Source organism: Ambystoma mexicanum, chromosome 9, assembly GCF_040938575.1.
Source record: "Ambystoma mexicanum isolate Mex_15411 chromosome 9, UKY_AmexF1_1, whole genome shotgun sequence".
Classification (NCBI taxonomy): domain Eukaryota; kingdom Metazoa; phylum Chordata; class Amphibia; order Caudata; family Ambystomatidae; genus Ambystoma; species Ambystoma mexicanum.
In genome coordinates, this window is record NC_090931.1 from 942,732,718 (window position 1) to 942,746,830 (window position 14,113).

Consider the following 14,113-nt stretch of genomic DNA (forward strand, 5'->3'; position numbering starts at 1 on the left):
ACACGGCCCTGCCACATACCAGCTGACAATTGATGAAGACATACGGGACAGTCAACTGTCACAACCATACCAGCCTGAGATTGGTCACCTTGAAGTGTCACAATGTGTGCATCCATACCTACAGAAACACCACCAATGCTGTGTCATCAAAAGACACATATGCTGCTAAATGCATTACCCCCTTGCAAAATACAACATGAGAACAGTGCCATGTCACCCAACCCCTCCCCAGCACCGCCACCCAACACACCATGGCATGTCATGCTGTGTGAGAGCAAACAAAGCAATCCCCAAAACCTGACACAAGTGTCACAAAGTACAGTGTCCCTAATGGAAACTGGCCACACACAATATGCTCCCAGTAATGTTGAACTAACAACACACATGACCAAATACTTACCAACAATACAATGCAGCTACACAAGCTGAAACATAACTAAAACATGACAGTACTAAGCTAAAGTAGTCGTAGTCTTACAACCTGAATATGCCACCACATCGCCCCCTTCCAACTGTAGTCTTGCAGGCTTCAAAACTTGTCTGTGTACTGCATACAACATGAACTCCATCTCCACAGTAGACGGCCTTGTGAAGACATGAGAAATGAACCTGCAAATTTAGAGGGAGACATGGAAGCAGAAGCATACATAATTACAACATGCAGTGTACAATACAACAACAATATACACAAGGAAATATCTACACAGTATTGACTACAGACTGCCCACACAGCTCATGTGAGCCCAACATCACTGTGTACATCACTGTCACTTGGTCACACCCTTTGCAAGCCCATGGAAACGGGAAGCAGGAGGGGTGTGTGTCTCACGAACCCGAGCATCAAACCCAAACTCAGGACAAGCCTGCATGTGCCCAGCCGGAATACAGTGGATGCCCACGGGAGCCACACAAGGCAACACACTGTCAAAAAATAATTAAAAATTAAAAATCAAAAATAAAAAATGGCCATGTGGGGGCCGGGGGTGAGGGGAGGCCACCCAGGAGGTCCGAGGACAGGGTGCGCACCAACAGCCGCCTGTGTGGATGTTGGGGAAAAAAACACCTCCATGGGCTCATGGCCTGCACGGCTATGCCAATGTGGGAGAACTGCTGCTGTCACTCTGAACACTCTCTGCTGCTGCCACAGGAGGTGGTGGTGCTATGCAAAGCCCTGGTATGGTCCTCCATGGCAGCAAGCATGCGGGGGTGGAAGGTCTCATTCTGGAGGATTATAGTGCGGAGATCCCCATGCAGCACCTGACGTGATGCCCGGATCTCCTCCCGAGTTGCCTGCATCTCAGCTGAGAGCTAACGTGTGAGCCGCTCCAGCTGCTGTTCTGTCCTCAAGTTAGTGGAAATCTCAAGGTCAACAAGAGTCTCCGTGAGGTGATGGAGTTCTACCCTCAGGGCTTCCCTGTGGCCCTGGGACTCTATTGATATCGATTGGCGTAGAGTCTCGAGCGCCGCCCGTCTGTCCCTGTTGGACGCCAACATGTCCTCTATGTTTGATTGGCAAATGGAGTCTGTTGCCTGCTGTAGTTGCTCCATCTGCCTTTCAGGGGGGACAATGGAAGTGGCCACCCTCTCCATTGCTTGAGCCATCATCTCAACTGATGCTGCCCCCTCTGATCTGCTGGCCCAGGAACAGGATCATATGTTGTGGAGTGTGACCCTGCACCCGTAACCGCCAAAGGCTGACTAACCAACACTGACATCCCCATAGAGGGTTCTACCCCTGGTGCAGGTGGGTTGGACAGAACAGAACCCCTTCCAGAAACACTTACCTGCGACGCCACATAGGTCTCATCATCCGAATCAGCACCTGAATAAAGGTCTGGGGAGGTGCACCCAGAGGCACCCCTTGACAGAATCGTCTGCAGCAAGAGTGGGTTCTCACCCACCACCACACCACGTCCCCCACTGGTGGCCGGTTGTGCCTCAGGTTCCTCCTGGGTCTGCACCATCTCCTCAACAGCAACAAGTGCGTCATCCCCTGCAAAAACATGAAAGACAAAAAATGGAAACAGGCATTAGCACCATAGCACACAAATAGGCCTGGCAAGCTACAGAACCAGTACATGATTTACACATGTCCCACATGACTATAACCCTCCCATGCATGCACTGTCACAGAGTTGGAAGGGGAGGCAAAAGTCAGACACTGATGACACCAAGATGGAAGAGCAACACATTTGCTGCATGCTGGGTAGCACTGCCATCACACATTGGCCTGTGAGTGGCATGTCCTATACACATAAATGAAACATGCCATCACATAGATGGCATGTACCATAGCCATGGTACATTCCACAAGTACATCCATATGTCAGTGAATGAGTAGTGTCACCCATCCATGTGAGATGGACATGAAGAGATGAAAAATGCCACATAGTGTGAAAAGATACGCCATGTGCCACACACTGCAACACATCCAGTGTACAAAAATACAGTGATTGCAGGGCCATGTACACATCAATGGTTGTGCACTTCAACATGACAGGAACAACTAGCATGTTCCACATTCAAACAGGCCCAAAAACATCATGTGATCAGGACAATACTCATTCAGCCTGAATGGTCAAATCATTCAACTACCAAGGTGACACATGTGGGCCAATGTGGGGTTCTTCAATGACAGAAGCATGTCACATATGTCACAATAGGGCTGAGGAATGTGTTGCAAAAGTGGGAGAATTGAAACAATCAGCCTGAAAGAACACTGAAAAATACAAACAATGTTGTTGCATGATGCCACCTCAAGGGCAACTGCCGTAATGTTGCGCTAAATTACTACTGTGGGCAGAAGGGATAGTGTCACACCCAAATTCAAATGTTTTGGATGAAGCACATGGGTGACCCATACTACTCAGTCACACACACCCTCACCTGCCACTCAATCGGAACCCGTCACCCAAACAACATACACATGCATTACACACACACGCATGGGCACTCACCGGACAATGTGTCATAATCGGGTAGTTCTCCCACACCTCGGATCTGTTCCTCTGTGACGAAGGTCCCAGCAACAGACTCATGTTCAGTGAGTTCGTTGTCCTCTTGTGGAGACCCACCGCCAGTCACCAGAATAGCGGCATGACTTGAGGCCAGCTTGTTCTTTGCTCTGCGTTTCAGGTCGTTCCACCGCTTGTAGCAATCATCAGCTGAGCGCCTCACAAATCCAAGGACACTTATGTGGTTGGTGGTGGTCTGCCAGTGCGCCTTACGTTGACCAGGTGTGGTCTTGGACCCTGCAGTCACCACCATTTCGTGGCTATGTGCCAACACATAGCTCACAAGTGCATCAAGTTCCGAAATCATTGAAGCAAGGCTTCCTTGAGGTAACGGAGCGTGTAGCCATGCCTGAGGTCTCAGCCTGTCGTGCCAGAGCACCCTTCTTCCTCTTTTTAGAAGGTGGAGCGGAGCCAGAGTGGCTAACGCCGCTCTGGTCAGTAGGGGCAGAATCACCGGTGGACTGGGCTGTTGGAGTGTGTGAATGCACATTGACCATAGGATTTGGTGCAGGCATTGTCTGAAGTGGCAGGGGGAATATCAGTATGATCGACCAGGACCGACACTGTCCTGGCTGGGAGAGTCAGAGCTGGGGCGGATGGAGCTGCAACTGCCCCTGCTGCCTCACCCCCCTGCATACTTGGGGCAGCAGATGACATAGCTGCCCCAGATCCACGTGGCTTGGTGACAACTTGCACCGCCACACGTGGCTTAGACTTGCTGACCTGGAAGTCAGCCAGGGAGTCATCCTGTGCCAGGTCAGGTGCCACAATGGGCTCGTCCAACAAGGGCTGAGCTTGGATGGTCTCAGCCACGTTTCCCTCAACAATGGGGGGGGGGACAGGGGCGCATGCGCGGGCGACGTATGCGCTGCTAAATCCAACGGCTCCCGGCGGCCGCTGCTAAAATCCTGCAAATCTCCCACTTCACGCGGACTAACCTTGCCCCAACCGCCTGCCAGCGGTGGCGGCCCCACCAGGGTTGCTGACGCCGCACTCCGGTGAGAAATCGGAACCGGGGACGCTAGAACCAGCCCGCGGACTGCCGGCGGACGGCAGGCGACCATCGCAGCGCGGGCGGAAGAAGAAGACCGCCCCTCCCCCCCCGGAGGCGCTGAGCTCGCTGACCCCCAGGCGAGATCGTCGCTCGGAACGCGACCCCACGGAGCTCTCCGGGAACCATTGGGCGGCCCCCCCCACCTCCCCAGGACAATAGTGGTCTACACACTACGGGGGTGACACATCCGGAGAGGCTGCGTGGCCTGGGCGCTGCCTTACTTCCCCCCCCCCCATCAGCAAGACTACGCGACCCGGGGTCGAGCGACAGCGGAAGCCGTGTGCTGCGCTCCCCTGTTGAGGAAGATACGCTACAACCACGCTGCAACCAGAGGCACCCACAAGAAGGTACAGGGGAGTGGGGGGCGGACGCTCTGCTTGTTTCTTCCCCAGCGACCCCCCTCTTTTGCAACAGTCTGCTGCAGAGCCCACAGAACACAGGTGTGCCACAGACCAGCACCAGACCCAGAGCGCTGCTACTACCTGCGTGTCCGAGGTGGACCCCAAAACACGTGAACTGTAGAACTGCCCTGCCTTTCTCTTGGGACCACCCCGAACGGCCTACCTCACACCCCGAAGCACAGCACTCGTGGTAGAACAAGGGCACAGCCCTACGCACTTTGGCCACTCGATACACCCGAGGTAGACAAGTGCCAACACCACGCCGCCTGGTGCGGCCGAGCGACGACACTACGAACACCCCAAGCGTGACCTTGGCCGCAATTCACGGTGCGCATCCCGCGCAACCGATACGCAATCGCCCGCCCCGAGGGGGAACACCTAGACCCCCCCTACTACACGGAACCCAATCACAACATGGGAAAGGAGAAAACCAGGAGGCAAACGCTACAGAGCAAGATGGATCTCTACACCGTGGGGGCCCCTCCCCAGCGCGAGCCTCAACCCCTAGAAGAAGAAAATAACCCTGGAGAACTCAGCGACCCTCCTATCTCTTTGTCAGACCTTATGAAAGCGATTGGGGACTCGAGGACGTCCTTGGAACTCAAAATGGGCGGCTTATCCTCGGAGGTGTCCCTTATACGCCAAGACCTTCGCAACTTGTCGACCAGAGTGGGTGAAGCAGAACAGAGGGTGTCCAGCAATGAAGATGCGATCTGCCGCATGGAACAACAGCTCACTGCAATTGCCCAAAAGGTGACCCAACTGGAAAACCGCGCCGAAGACAGTGAGGGGAGGGCGCGACGCAATAATCTCAGGATCCTCGGTATACCGGAGAAAGAGGAAGGCCCCAGTGCAGAACTCTTCCTGGAAGATTGGCTCACTCATATCTTTGCCCCGAAGAAGCTATCCAAATTCTTCTCTGTGGAAAGAGCACACAGAGTCCCCACCGGCCGGCCTATCCCGGGCGCCCCACCCAGAACAATGATCGCACGCCTACTGAATTACCGCGACCGAGATGCGATCCTACAAATGGCAAGGGCCATGGGCCCGATCACATACAACGGCTACAAGGTTGGCTTTTATCCTGACTACACGAAAGAAGTTCAAAAAGCCCGTCAGTCTTTCGACTCCGTTAAGAGGAAGCTCCAGTCACTATCCATCAAATATGCCCTCTTCTTCCCGGCATTACTAAAAGTCCAGTATGAGGGCGCTACACACTTGTTTTACAACCCCAAAGATGCATGGGACTGGCTTGAAACTCACGTCCTCACGGAACCCAACGGGAGACGTGGGCCATCGGGCCCACCCACGCAGCGACCCAGACCTGGGAGACCCTCGCCCCCTCGCTCCCCGTCTGAAGCAGACGACGACGCGTCAAGGACCCCGGCGGGAAAAGGATGAATACCCTGTACTGTAGGGCCCAAACTGCAGATTCGTGGAGTGGAAATGCTCACTTAGCGGCCGCCGCCCCCTAAGGCTGAGCGTGCGTTACCACACCCGGGTTATCCCGAAGAAGTTTATAAAGTTATAAGTTTAATGTTTGGGCGACAGGTGCTCCCAGTTGGGGGGGGGGAAGTACAGGGTGGGGGGGGAGTTCAAAGTTCGTAAAGAAAACAAAACAAGAAATAAGAGGACACGACACATAGAAGCACTGGCAAGGGAGCCAGGTATTGGCTATGGGCAAGATCACAGACACGATCATCATCCAGGCAAGAGATATACCAACACGAGAAGACCTTCGGGCATCCCCCCCGAAAGCATAGCGTTGCACAAATCTCAAGCATACAGGACTACCATTGATCCTCCCAGATATCCAGATAAGCACCCCACGCAGAGAGAATGAACTCCAACAAGGTGACTGTGCTCTCCTGGAATGTCAACGGCCTCGGCTCCAGCATAAAGCGAAGACTGGTGCTCCAGTACCTCAACCGCTACTCACCTGATATTGCCCTACTAAATGAAACACACTTGCTAGGCACGAGCGCAAACTTCTTCAAAAAATCCAACTACTCTCACACCTACCAGGCTGGATTCACAACAGGAGCTAGGGGCACGATGATCCTGGTTCACAAGCGAGTCCCCCTGCAGGTCAGGAAGGTCAAGATCGACCCCCGGGGCCGGTATGTCATGATACTGGCTGATATTTGGGGCGAGAAATGGGGCCTCGCTGCAGTCTACGCCCCCCCCTCACAGACGAAAGAGCTACTCTCCGAGCTACAGAGCCGGCTGCTTGAAGATGTGGCCGACGTATGGGTGATTGGCGGGGACTTTAATGAAGTGATGAACACTACGATCGACAGATCTCACAGGAGGTCAGGTTCCTGTCTCGCCCCCACATCACTCGCCATGTTCGCCGAAGCTCTGGGTATGACAGATGCATGGCGCGCGCTCCACAAAAATGAGGCTGGGTTCTCCTTCTTCTCAGGTGTCCACAAGTCATTCTCCCGAATCGACTATGCCTTCATCCCCCGCAATGTAAGTCACAGGCTTCTTGACGCTGACTTCCTCGCCAGAGGTATTTCCGACCACTCTCCGCTCCTACTGTCTATGAAGAACTCTTGCCGTGGTCCGGACCGTAATTGGCGCCTGAACACATACCACCTACGTCTCCCCGAAATAGCGGAGGAACTGGAGAAGAAGACAACAGAATACTTCGAAATCAACGAAGGATCAGTGGATTGCCCGATCTCGCTCTGGGAGGCATATAAGACGGTCCTCCGCGGGGAAGTTATCTCGGAAGTTTCAGCCTACCAACGAAGACGAACCCGAAAGATCAAAGAGGCAGAAGAGCGCGTCCTGGAGTGCGAACAACAAACCCTGGAACACTCCACCCAAGAAGCTAAGGAGGATTTGATCACCGCACAAGTGGCCCTTAGCAACCTGGCGCTAGACAATGCACGGACAGCCCATCAGTTAGTCCGGAGCCAAATTTACGAACGAGGAGACAAGGCAAATAAGACACTGGCCTGGCTGGAACGGCGCGACCAGACCAGGGGACATGTGCGGGCAATTGTATCTCCAGACGGAACACTTCTCACAGACGACTCGGACATTGTTGCAACATTTGCCGCCTATTATGAGAAACTCTATACCCCACCGGCCGAACACCTGCCTCCCGAACCCACATCCTACCTCGACCGGCTCGAGATCCCGAAGCTCTCCCAGCGCCAAACAGACCTCCTGAACGCCGAAATCACTGTAACTGAGGTACAAGAGGCACTCGCACAGCTCCAACCTGGGAAGACCCCGGGCCCCAACGGGTTCCCTACAGAAACATGGAAATGCCTCGGCGGTTCACTGCCAGCCCACATGCACCGCATGTTTCTACGCAGCATGGAGCTAGGGGCACTCCCCCCGGACCTCAGGAAGGCATGCATAGTCGTCATACATAAGCCCGGGAAACCCCCGGAGGAATGTGCCTCCTATCGTCCAATATCCTTGATTAACGGCGAAGCCAAGGTCCTTGCAAGAACACTGGCCAATAGACTGCTGCGGGTTATTGAGACCCTGATTCACCCTGACCAATGCGGATTCATGCCCAACAAATCCACCCGCATGAACCTGCGCAGAGTTCAATTGGCGTTGAGTAGAGCCAAAGAAGTACCAGCCCCATTGGCCCTCCTGGCAGTGGACTTCGAAAAAGCATTTGATTCCGTGGGCTGGGAAGCCTTGTGGGCAGTCATGTCTCGAATGAACCTGGGACAATCGTTCATATCGTGGGTCAAACTCCTGTATGCACACCCAGAGGCCACGGTAAGGGTGAACGGCAGGTCTTCTCAATCATTTCCTCTGGGTCGGGGTACGAGACAGGGGTGCCCCCTCTCCCCGCTGCTCTTTCTATTGGCCATAGAACCTCTCGCAATCGAGCTTAGGACCAACACTACTTGGACAGGGTTCGCCTGGCCGGGGGGGGGGAGAGGACCGACTATCCCTTTATGCGGACGACCTCCTCATATACCTAAGTAACCCACGCACTTCCTGCCCGATTGTCTCCCGTATCCTCAGGGAATACCAGCGCTTCGCAGGCCTCAAGGTGAACGAAACCAAAACCATTTACTTCCCGATCCAGGGTGGCGAGTCTGCGATCCCGGAAACCTGCCCATATCATATCTCCATTAGAGAACTCAAATACCTGGGCATAAGACTCGACCCGTCACTAGGTGGGTTCCTAAAACTCAATCTACAACCAATAATCGACCGATTCAATAGAGACACCTCCCACTGGCAATCACTCCCACTATCGCTATTGGGCAGAGCGGCACTGTTCAAAATGCTGACCCTCCCCAGATTGCTGTATGTACTCCAAAACGCCCCCCACATAATCCCCCGGGACACCTTTGCACTCATTGACAGACGCCTTCGCACACTGCTGTGGGGAGGGAAACAATCCAGGATCGCCCTGGAGACGCTGCAGCGATCAGTGTGGGAGGGAGGCATTGGCCTACCATGCATTCGCACCTATTACCTTGCAGCCCAGATCGGGGTGGTAAACGACTGGATACATGCTGACCCCACACTCCCCCACATCCGCCTAGAAATGGAGACCATGACCCCACTAACCCCACTACAGACCCTCTACGCCACCCACGACCAACCCCCGTCCTTACCCAAAATGACACGTCACATTTGCCGGGCCTGGCGGGACGCGCACAAACTGATAGGCTGGAAAAGTAAACCAACACTATCCCAACCCCTATGGCACAACGCACTCCTCCCAGAAATAGTGAAGATGGGCCCCTTCGATCACTGGTGCGCGAAAGGGATACATACACTAGCACAGGTGGTACAGGAAGGCCATCTCCTTGACTTTGAGGCCATGCAAGAGCGCTTCGACCTCGCACCTATGGACCGGTTTCGACATGCGCAAATGACCCACGCCATCCGCACCCAATTCCCTGACACGACGACCATACCCCCCTGTACCCCCATTGAAACCAACATCCTTCCGCAACGCATTGCCTCCAAGGTCACCTCCACGCTCTATCAAGCCCTTAACTCCTTCGGAGCGGCGCAGCTAGATGGGCTCAAAGAAAAATGGGAAAGGGATATAGGTCACATGGAACCAGAGGACTGGGCAGAGGCACTAATGTCCCCTAGAGAAATAGGTATTGATTCTAAACTCAGGCATATACAACTGAGGATCCTCCACCGCACATACTATTCACGCACTGCCATGGTCAGATGGGGTGGACTGGAAGATGGGACGTGCCTCAGGTGCAAAACAGAACCGGCCACCTTCTACCATATGTTATGGGACTGCCGAGTCTTACAGGTCTTCTGGGAGAGCTGTACCAACACGATTTCTGCCACCCTGGCGACACCGATACCCAGGGACCCCAAAATGATGCTGCTGGGAATCCGAGGTGAAGTGGACCTCTCAATACATGATAGAATATTTCTGGCATTGGCATTTGGGACAGTCAAAAGACTGATTGCGGCTAGCTGGGGCTCTGCCGACCCCCTATCTGTGAACCGATGGTGCAATGAGTTGGACAGATGTGCGGCCCTGGAACGCCGGATTTATAACGCACGGGGGTGCCCCCGCAAATTCCAGAAAATATGGGGTAAATGGCTAGACGCTAACTGAAATGTACCGAGGGGAATAGAAATGCACTATTGTTAACATTGGTTACCTGCCATACCTAACGAATGTCTGATGGCCCTCGGCCCGCTGGGTTCCCTCTGCCTCTTTGAAAAACTGCCTTACTATCATGATCAATTGTATGCCTTTGTCTCATGCCTGTTTTGTTGTTGTGTTACTAAAACGAAATAAACAGAATTATTAAAAAAAAAAACAATGGGGGGGGGGCATGGGTGTCCCTGATTGGTCCTCCACACATGGGGGCATAGGGGCACCCTGCAAATCCCGCCCACTTCCCCTACCGCGCCCACCATGTCCACCTTTTGAAGGTCGGCCACCTTTGCCTCCCTTACCGCTTGGTCGCCTCCCAACCATGGCACTGATGTTGTTGTGCGTATGGGAGGAGCAGTAAACTATTGTCCTGGGCAATTGGGGGTCAAAGGGGTAGGGTACTAGATAGAATTCGTACCCTAGTGCTCTAACAAGGCTGGCTGTGACCCCTGGGGGAAGATGACGGGTCACGATACGCACAGGCAGCCCAAAAAGAAAAATAAACGTGCACGCAACCCCTCGTAGACGTGCGTGGAAAAATGAACCCGCACTACGCTGTGGCACCCAGAAACACAAAAATAAGTCTACGCGTGATACACGCGCAGCCTACAATGACCTCTGAAGGAGTACGCAACACAGTGCTAAGTACGTGCGGAACTCACCGTCTGCCTGGAAAAAGAATGTGAAAAATACGCACGTGTGCGTGTTGGCAACCCCCCCGCCAAAAGAAGAATTGTACGCTGTCTGAGGAGACAGGACAAAAGGAGAAGTGAACACTGTTTCAGGAAACAGGCCCAAAAAAAGTAGAAAAATGAAAGCTGTCAGAGGTAACAGGGAGTACGAACTTGAAACGCTGTGAAGTCATCGCGTGTGAACCGACAAGAAGTACAGAATCCACCCACTCGCTCTCCACAAAAAGCACGTACAAGGAAATGGCGTCCTACACGTACCTTTTAAACCGGCCCACATGTACACGTCACTTACGCGTGTACTCGCACTTTCCTCCAATTACACGCGCTGACACTCGGACGTGCAGCTTTTCCACGTGTGCTCTGTCATGACGTGCTATGAGGGAAACACCTGCGCGCGTCACGTCACAGACACGCTTACGCGCTAAGGGCCTTTGGTCCAATGAAATCGCGTACGTGCGCTGACGCGCTTTCGTGCTAAGGGCGTTTCCTCGAATTACACGCTGACGTGTAAGATTTTCACGTGCCAAATCACTCCGTATCAAGCTGGCCACGCGTTCACACACGGAAGACCACGCTCCTGCCCAGAAGGCTGAATTACTGCCCCCCAGAGCCCCGAGCATGCTCCCACCTGCCATCTGCTGCTGCCTGATTGCCTTCTGCCCACGTGCCCTGCCATTTGCTGCCTGCACGTCAGCCAGGGGTGCTGTTGCTGTGACCACCCCTGCTGGAACGAAGACTCCCGACTGGAATTCCATCGCTCCACTGCCCAGCCCCAGGACCCAGTTGCCCACCCACTCCTGCCTCTGGGGTTGCCATGTCCAGCACTACAGCATCTGGCAGCACTGGCAACCCCCAGCCAGAGAGGCAGAGGGCCACCAGCATCACTGCCACCGAAGTTGGTGTCCTGGTGGAGCAAGTCCTGGGGCAGTATGATGCCCTCTTCGGAAGGTCGCGCGCCGACAAGGAAGGACGGACCAGGATCTGGACGGACATCGTGACTGCCATCAACACGCGAATTCCATCATGTCAAGAAGCGCTGGGAGGACTTCAGGTCCAGGACCCTCAACAAGGCCCCGCGCCTGTTGAAGGCAGTGGATTCTAAGGGGCACCGGGGCCACCTGTCGGAAGACCAAATCAGGGTCCTGGAACGCATATGCCCAGCACTCCACATCCAGGTCCTTGAGAGGCACACCCGTCTGGAGTTGGGTGGTAAGTGTACATGCATACTGATTGGAAGCTGTGCGTGTGGTGGTGTGCCAGTAGTGTGCAGGTTGCACATGTGGTTTTGTAGGGCCATGTATGGATGTGTATGTACAGGGCCGTGAGGCTGACACATGCGAGTCCTTTCATGTGTGAGACACATGGATGGTGTATTTGTGGGTAAGCATGCAGGCCAAATGCAGATGTGTGAGCACACATGTTTGAATGACTATGTATGTCAGTTGTCAAGGTTGTGGTGTCACACATGGATGTTGGTTCCAGCTGCATGTATCTGCACTGTGTACATGTGCATATATGTGTATCTGACAAGTGTGCAACTGTCATGCAACATGGATGCATGTGAGACTGATATGTAGAAGACTGATTGCCAGATGTGACATGGATGCCAATCTCATCACTGCGACACTTGGTGGAGGTGTACACATGCATGTAAGTGTGGTTGGTGTGTGCATGTCTAGTGCACTCCCTGTGTCTCATGTGATGTCTGGCTCACCTTTGCCTGCTCATTCTGTTGTATGTGTATGGATGGTGCTGGCTGTTGCGATATGGCTGTGGAATAGCTCATGTGAGTGATTTGAAATGACATGTGTGTTGGGGATTGTGATGCCATGTCTGACGTTTGACAATGACACTCGTGTACAACTGTCATGTGTGTATGAGTCCATTGTACAGTGCCCTGATGCCTGTGTCCTATCTCTCCCTGTCTGCAGCGTCGACTGATGAAGAGGGCGGAGACGGCGCTGTGGAGCAAAGCGGCGGGGATGTCCCCACAAGCCGGCGACGTAAGGCCCAGTCACCCTCCCAGAATTTACCATCGTCCGGGAGTGAGGGGACTGGTGCTGCGTCTGCCACTACGGCTGCAGCGGAAGGGGTGGGTGAGTCCCCACAGGGGCTTGCAACGGCAGAAGACGGTGTGGAGCCATCCAGGTTGGTGGTTTCCACAGAGGAGGAGGAGGCCGCTACTGAGCCGCACATGGGGCTTGGTGGGGGTGGTACCACTGGTGCAAGTGGTGCAGTCCAGGGCCAGGGGCAGGAGGCAGCACAGGTCACCGCGGAGGGGCCTGTGCATGCCGCTGTCCCTGAACCTGTGACTGCACCACCATGCACCAGCAGGGATGCCCCATCCCAGGACTGTCCGCAGGTAGGGGGGATGTCCATGTCATGTGACACTCCTCTACCTGCGGACGAGGGGAACCCTGGCCGTATGGAGAAGGTCCTGATTGGTGTCGCATTGCGCATGCGTGACATTCGTGATGACGTGCGTGCTTCCCGGGGGGAGCACGCACGTCATCACGAAGAGCAGCGTGCCAACGTGGCCCAGTTGGGAGTGTCCATGGTCAGGGGTTTTGTACATGTGTCGGCCACTCTGGCGGCCCTCTCCTCCTCTGTGGAGACTATGCGCCAGTCGTTCTCCATGCCGTCTTCCGGCCCAGATGCCACCAGGGCCCCCTGTGGACCTGCCTTGACCAACGCAGCCAGCTCGGTGGGGATCCCATCCCTGCCACAGTCGGGAGTCGGAGGTCCAGCAGGGGTGGACACCACAGCAACAGATGGAGGATGTGCCGGCATCATCGAGCAGGGCACGTGCACAATGGCGTCGGTGGATTCCATCAGCCTGGATGCCGTTGTGCTGGCAGAGGCAGTTGCGTCGGAGGCAGCGGCAGGCACAACGTGGGAGGCATCATGGCTCGGGGCAATCTACATCAGAGGGGCAGGCATCGGCCGGAGGGCAGGAGGATCCTGGAATGGGAGTGTCTTCCATGTGGCAGCGGTTGGGCCAGCAGACAGGTGCGGAGCGGCGGCGGGCGGAGGAGGCACGGCTCACGATGATCAGGGCAGAGAACTCCATGCGCAGGGCGCTGAGGCGGGCTGAGTGCCTCGAGGGAATTCACAGGGAGTTGGAGGTGGACATGGCGTTATCCCTGCGAGACCTCGGGCCAGAGAACAGGCCCGCCTCCAAGACATTGAACAGGAGTTCGATGATGCCCTGGCCCATGACATCTTCAAGTGAGCCGTTGGACATGCCCGCCGCCATTGTATATAGTTCATTAGTGTTAAGTTTCATTTCTTTTTTATTTCATTTGGGGCGCATGGACTAT